Source organism: Notamacropus eugenii, chromosome 6 (genome assembly GCF_028372415.1).
Source record: "Notamacropus eugenii isolate mMacEug1 chromosome 6, mMacEug1.pri_v2, whole genome shotgun sequence".
In the NCBI taxonomy this organism is placed as follows: Eukaryota; Metazoa; Chordata; class Mammalia; order Diprotodontia; family Macropodidae; genus Notamacropus; species Notamacropus eugenii.
In genome coordinates, this window is record NC_092877.1 from 274,656,008 (window position 1) to 274,663,679 (window position 7,672).

Here is a 7,672-nt window from a genome sequence, read left to right on the forward strand (position 1 = left end):
GATATTCATCAGGATGACTGGAGATGGCTCAGGCCTTCTTCAGGTCAAGTTCTATTCAGGTACTCACTTAGGATGAGGTGACACCCATTCATTGAATAGTCCTGTTTAAGAAGTAGTCAGGGGATGGCCCCTTTTATGAGGCAAAGAAAAATAAGTGTGTGGAGGGTAAGGCACAAGAAGCCTGGAATATACACTAGCAATATATGTGAAGGATTTCAAATATCAAATTGAGGAGTATTTTATTTATTATTTTAAAACATTTTGTATTTTATCATAGAGACAACTTCTTGAGTTGGAACTGTTTTTTTTTTTAATAAAAAAATTCTATCTACTTAGAAGCATTCAGAATGTCAACAAAACAGCTGCATTCTTTTTTTTTTTTTCAATTACAGAGTGGTGTTCAGTTAACGGAACAACAATTATTTCATATGCTGCATCAAAGACAACTAAAGATGAAAATGAACTACATCCCCATGTATAACTAATTTGTGCTGTGCACCAAGAACCTGCTTTAAATTTCAATGCCAATTTACAACTACCATGCTGTACCAGGCAAGGTTAGCAGCTATTGAAAATACCACTAAAGGACAGGGCTATCTAAAGACACATTCAGTAGTGTGTTAACTATATAAAAAAAAGACACTGTATGGTTTAAAAACAAATCTTACGCAGCCTTACATTTCAATTTCTTTTTCTTTAAAAGGAGTGAATTGTGTACAGGGGGGTTAAATGCTTTATAGACAAGAAAAAAACTGCTCTAGAACCAACTTATTCATCATCATCATCTTCTTCTTTGTCCTCCTCATCTTCTTCATATTCCTCATCTTCCTCCTCCTCTCCTCATCTTCCTCATCTTCCTCCTCCTCCTTCTTTTTCTTGCTCTTCTAAGCCTTGACCACTACTCCTGTTTTACTGACATCAGGTTTTCCTTTAGTTCAGTATGCAGCAAAATCCTTTTCATATTTTTCCTTCAGTTTATCTGCCTTCTTTTCATAAGGTTGCTTGTCATCTGCAGCAGTATTATTCCATATTTCTCCCAATTTTTTGCCACATCTCCAGTGGAAAGACCAAGATGCTCCCCTTTGATTTTTGGATGGTTCTCAGAACAGAATAAGAAAAATGCCTAAGGAGGCCTCTTGGGTGCAATGGGATCCTTAAACTTCTTTTTTGTTTCTCCTTTTGGTGTTAAGTAGGTTTTCATTTCTCTTTCATAACGAACCTTATCAGCATTTCTCATGCCCTCCAATTTTCCTCTCTTTAACAGGCATTGTCTTCCACCTTTCTAAGCATTTTTCAGAAAATTCTGAGAAATTCTCAGAAGCGTTCAGGTGTTTCTTCTTGTGTTCCTCTTGGCAAGGTTGCATGAAGAAGGCATATGATGACATTTTCCCTCGGCTTCTCCAGATCACCTTTGCCTATTTTGATGACTTTCCCTCAGCACTGTATGGAATAACCCAGTGCCCGTCTGGCTCTTAATTACCCTGGCGCTGTGTCTATGGAGCTCTATGTACTGCAATAGCTGTGAGAATGTGAGTCAGACACCTTGAGTTGGAATTTCTTGAATGGAGAAGTGACTTGGCCCACTCTGTTTCAGAGACATCATTTTGGCAAAAGTGTAGAGAATGAATTGCAAAAGGAGGAACTTGAGTTAGAGATAACTATTAGGTGGCTGGTGAAATCGTAGAGGATAGAAGTGATAAGGGACTGAGCTAGGGTAGTTATAATGCTGAAGAAAAGGACAATAGATCCAGTTGAGATTGTGGTGGTACAATCAATGACATTTAGCAACTGACTGGACAAAGACAGTGAGGAAGAATTACGCAAGAATTACTCTAGATGTTCAAAAGGAGGTGGATTTTGGGCAGAAAAATGCATTGTGATTTGAACATATGTTTGAAACAAGGAATTGGAACATGTGCTTTTTGATCCAAGACTAGAACTCAGAAGAGATGTTAAAGGTGGGCATAAAGACCAGTTCAGGCCCTGCATAGGTGGAATCTCAACAAGTTAGCAGCAAACCACACCTCCAAAAAACCAGCAGGAGATTCTGAATGCCAGTGCAGTAAAGCAGGCAAATGCTAACACCAGAACCCCCTACATGCTTCAGGTTAGTCAGGGGAAAGGGAAGACTGCATCTCTAAGAAAAAAATTGCAACACTAGCTTCAGAATGGGCAAACAGGTTGCCAGTGGTCAGATGACCATGTGCTAGGAATGCTGGGAAAATGCAGAAGCAATGTATTGGCCTCAGCACAAGCTAGACACCAGTGTAGGGCCCTGGCTTAGCACAAGGTAAACTGAAAGGCAGCTTTGACCTAAAGCAATGCAAGCCACCCTGCACCTCACATCTCACTGAAACACCAGACAGGAAGGCCGCAATGCAACTTCAGCATAGCACCAGGTAAACCACCAGGGCCTGCAGTCATTGGCTTGAGGAGTCTAAGAAAGAACCCCTTCTATTTGGAGAACAAGTATCATATTTAAAAGAAAGGAAAAAGGCTACAAAAAAGATGAGCAAAATACCAAGAGAAAAAGAAACTGAGCCTACAAAGCTATTAAGTCACCAAGACACAAAGTCAGAAGAGGACAACAATGTCAAAGCACCTATGGGCAAAGCACCAAAGAAAAACAGGAAGTGGTCTCACATCCAAAAATAATTCACGGAAGAGCTCAAGAAGCAGCTTAGAGATCATATAAGAGAGGTAGAAGAGAAATTGAGAAAAGAAATGAAAGTGATATGAGAGAATAATGAAAAAAGTCATCAGCTTAATGGAAAAGGAGATACAAAAACCCACTGAAGAATACAGCTCCTTAAAAAAGTACAATTGACTGAATGGTAAAGGTAGTACAAAAAATAACTGGAAGTAAAAAAGATCCACCTCAGGGAAGAGATCTCAAGTTAAAAATCCATGGCACATCATAGCCAAATTCTGGAACTATCAGGTCAAGGAAAATATTGCAAGTGGACAGGAAAAAATTCACATATTGGGGTGCCAAAATCAGGATTATTCAGGATTTAGCAGCTGCAATATTAAAGGATCAGAGGTCATGGAATATGATATTCTGGAAGGCAAAGTAGCTAGTACTGCAACTAAGAATCACCTGCTCAGAAAAATTAAGCATAATAGTACAAGGGAAAAATTGATCATTCAATGACATAGAAGGATATCAAGCTTTCATTAGGAGAAGACCAAAACTAAACCATAAATTTGATTTATAATATTAAGATCCAAGAGATGCCTAAAAAGGTAAAAATGGAAAAGAATACAAGAGATTCAATGGAGATGAAGTGTTTGCATCCCTACATGGGAAGATGATACTTTTAATTCTTAAAAATTACATCACTACTATTGCAGCTAGAGGGAGTATACATAGATGGAGGGTACAGGTACAAAGTGAATTTGAGAGAATGGCATAAAAATAATTAAGGGATAAGAAAGAAGTATATACTGGGTACAGAAGGAAGGCAGAGGTAGAATGGGACAATTTCACATCAAAAGGTATAAAAATGTGTTAAACTGGAGAGAAAGATGGGAGGGGGGTATGAACATCTCTTGAAATTCTCATCAGTATTGACTCAAAGAGGAAATAATATACATAATCATTTGAATAAAGAAATCTATCTTATCCTACAGCAAAGCAGGGAGGAAGAGATTGAGTAAAGGGGTGGGAGTGGGAAACTGACAGAAGAGAGGGTAGCCTAGGGAGGCAGTGACCAGAAGCCAGACACTGCTGAGAAGGGAAAGGCTGAAAAGAGAGAGAGGAGAAACAGGAGGAAAAATATGATGGAGGGCAAGACACCACTAACAATCATAACTATGAATGTTAATGGGATGAATTGACCTATACAACAAAAACATAAAACAGATTAGATCATAAACCAGCTATATGTTATTTACAAATAAAATAAAATACACTTGGAGCAGAGAGAGTAAAGGTAATGGGCTCTAGTGGAATCTATTAAGCTTCAGGTGAAGTAAAAAAAAAGGGGGGGGGGTTGCAAAACTGATCTCAGACAAAACAAAAGCAAAAGTAGACCTAATTAAAAGAGTAAAGAAATGAAACAGCACATTGATAAAAGGCACCATAGATAATGAAGTAATATCCACACTAAGCATATATGCACCAAGTGGCATAATACCCAAATTTTTGTCTTTTAAAACTTATTTAGTATTTTATTTTTCCCTAGTTACATGTAAAAAACAATTTTAACATTAATTTTTAAAACTTTGAGTTACAAGTTCTCTTCCTTCCTCACTTTCTAATCCCTCTAATTGAGAAGCCAAGCAGTTTGATATAGTCATACATGTGTAGTCATGGAAAACATTGCAATATTAGTCATGTTGTCAAAGAAAATATAGACCAAAAAGAAAATATGAAGAAAAATAAAGTAAAAATATATATACTTCAATCTGTATTCAGATAACATCAATTCTTTCTCTGGGGAAGGAAAGCTTTCTTTTCATCATAAGTCCTTCAGAGTTGTCTTGGATCATTTTATTGCTGGGAATAGCTAAGCTATTCACAGCTGATCATCTTAAAATATTGCTGTTACTCTGTACACAGTACAAAGTGGCACCTGCTCATCTAAGTCTTTCTAGATTTTTCTGAGAGCATCCTGCTTATCTTTTCTTATTGTACAATAGTATTCCTTTATAATCAGGTATCATAATTTTTTTCAGTAATTCTCCAGTTTATGAATATCCCCTCAATTTCAAATTATTTGCCACCAAAAAAAGAGCTGCTATAAGTATTTTTATACATGAAGGTCATTTCCCTCTTTTTATCTTTTGTGAGATACAGACCTAGTAGTGGTACTGGTGAGTCAAAGGGTATGCATGGTTTTATTGCTGTTTGGGCATAGTTCCAAGTTTCTCTACAGAATGGTTCATGAGATAGCATTACAAAATGTAATGTAGTTAAATTTGATTATATTGAATTAAAGAGTTTTGTATAAACAAAACCAAGGCAACCAAGATTAAAAGAAAAGACGAAAGCTGGGAAACGATCTCTACAGTAAGTTTTTCTGATAAACGTCTCTTTTCTTAAATACATAGAAAAAGAAGTCAGATTTATAAGAATATAAGCCAATCCCCAACTGATAAATGGTCAACAGATATGAACAGCCACTTTTCAGATGAAGAAATCAAAGCTATCTATAGATATATGAAGAAGTACTCTAAATCATTTTTGATTAGAGAAATGAAAATTGAAACAACCCCGAGATACCATCTCAAACAAATTAGATTGACTAATGTGACAAAAAAGGGAAAATGATAAACATCGGAGAGGATTTGGAAAATTAGGACATTAACTGTTGATGATGTTGTGAACTGATCCAACCATTCTGGAGAGCAATAGAACTTTGTCCAAAGGGCAACCAAACTGTGCATTCCCCTTGATTCAGTAATACCGCTACTAAGTCTGTAACCCAAAGAGATCATAAAATGGGGAAAGGACCTATATTTGCAAAAATATTTATAGCAATCCTTCTTGTCATGTTTTATTGGAAATTGAGGGAATGTCCATCAGTTGGGGAATGGCTGAACAAGTTGTGGTATGTGAATGTAATATAATTGTGTTGTGTAATAAGAAATGATGAATAGATAGATTTCAGAAAATCCTAGAAAGACTTGTATAAAGTGATGTAAAGTGAAATAAGCAGAACCAAGGAAACATTGTGCACAGTATTGTGTGATGATTAATTTTGAATGACTCGGGTTTTCACAGCAACACATAATCTGAGACAAATACAAAGGACTCAAGAAAGAAAATACTATCCACATCCAGATAAAGAACTGATGGACTTTAAATGCAAATCAAAGTACTGTTTTTCATTGCTTTTTTCTTTTGATTTGTTTCTTTCTTTCACAACTAATATAGACTAATAGAGATAAGTTTTACCTGATAGCACATGTGTAACATATCAAATTGACTACCATTTTCGGGAGTATTGAAGTAAGGGAGGGAGAAATATTTGGAACTCAAAATCTTATAAAAATGAATGCTAAAATTGTCTTGATATGCAGTTGTGGAAAATTAAAATACCAATTAAATAAAAAAAGAAAGACCTAAAATAACAGCATTATAATACATTTAAATTCAGCATGACTCAGCTACATTCTGTATTTGCTAGCGAACTAATATTGATGATCATATTACTCACCTTTGGAATTATTACATCTTAAAGATAACACAGAAATGTAATCATATCCTGCTTCAAAATAGGCTCCATGAATGTCTTTTTTCCTTGAAAAAAAAGCCATCTCTTTTCAACTCCCTAGTAAACACTTGCTCATATGTGTCCACTGGTAAATAATTCACTTTGGCATCAAAATCTTACTTCTTAGCTCTCTTCTTTAAAGTATTGCCACTTAAATGAAGTTAGCTTGAATTTTAAGTTATTTCACTTAAAATCCAAGATACCTAAAATATCTTCAGAATTACCTGCAAAGCATCATTGGGTAAGAGTAGTGTCAAAATCAGACAGCACACAAATGTTCTAGAAACCCAGGTAGCAAAAAAAAAATATTCTTAGGCTAACAATTATTCATTGTGTTATACATCTGCTAATTTCTCTAATTTGTGATTAATACTTGAGCAGGGAATGATCTAGATAATTAAAGGTACTGGGAGACAATTCTCACATACTAAAAAATCAGATGAGCTGGAATCTAGCTCTGTCATTTATTGTAACTTTGTACCAGAGATCATTAAAAAAAAAAAGCAATCTTTTCATGTGATGGTGGAGGCAAATGTGCCCTTAGGCTTTCAGCACCCATTCCCTCCCACCCCCCAACTGTGAGTGTGTCAAGGAGCCAGCCCATATTCCCCCACCCAGGTCCTCCAAGTCTACTGGTGTGTAGGTCCCACTGGCTGGCAGGCTAAGAAGCGGTGGCCAGTTCATTTTACTAGTTGTGACTGAGCAGCCTGTCAAATCATCAGAGGGAATCTTTGTGGTGACCAGGATCATCTTCTGCAGGAAACTGTAGCTGTTCCAACTTGGAGGCTCAAGACCATTGAAGCATGAACAGAATCTAAAAACTGGAAATGTGTTTCAACTGTCTCTTCCCGAAAGTACCTTCTCAATGCTTCCCTCATGTGAGAAAGAATAACTTGAGCCATGGAGAATGGAATCATTTTTATGTGAACTCCATGACCCCTGATACTTTAGGAGGGGGTGGCTTTTGAGCATCATCTATATAGAAAGTTCTCAAGGGAGCCAGCTTTGACTCCACTAACCCAATGGCTATCTGTCAGTGGTCAAGACCCTCCTTGTATGAAAATCTCCAGCTCTTCCTCCATTAAGACTATGGGGATCCTGGTCATTGATAGTACTAAGAGAGTTGGAAGAAGCTAGAAAACTTAATTCTGGTGAAGAACTGGTACTTTCTGGGTCCTCAAAGGCACATATTTTATAAAACACTTTTGTCTTCCCTTTGGGGTCCAGAGCTCCCCTCCCAAGGAGAAAACTGTATAACAATAATGGCCCTTGGTGGTACTACTTGAGTTGGAGGAAGCTCAAAAACTTATTCCTGTGGATAATTGGTACTCTGTGGGGTCTCAAGGCCAGTGACATTTTATAAACTGTTCTTGTCTTCCCTGTGGGCTCTGGATCTTCCCTCCTAGGGAGAAAGCTGGTATAGAGTACAGAACAATAATGACCCTTGATGG

At 37.0% G+C, this 7,672-nt stretch overlaps 1 pseudogene; it reads right to left on the reverse strand.

Annotated features, from left to right (window-relative positions):
* Nucleotides 1–768: 768 nt before the first annotated feature.
* Nucleotides 769–6,264, reverse strand: LOC140512348 (high mobility group protein B1 pseudogene; annotated as a pseudogene).
* Between the last annotated feature and the right edge of the window lie 1,408 nt (nucleotides 6,265–7,672).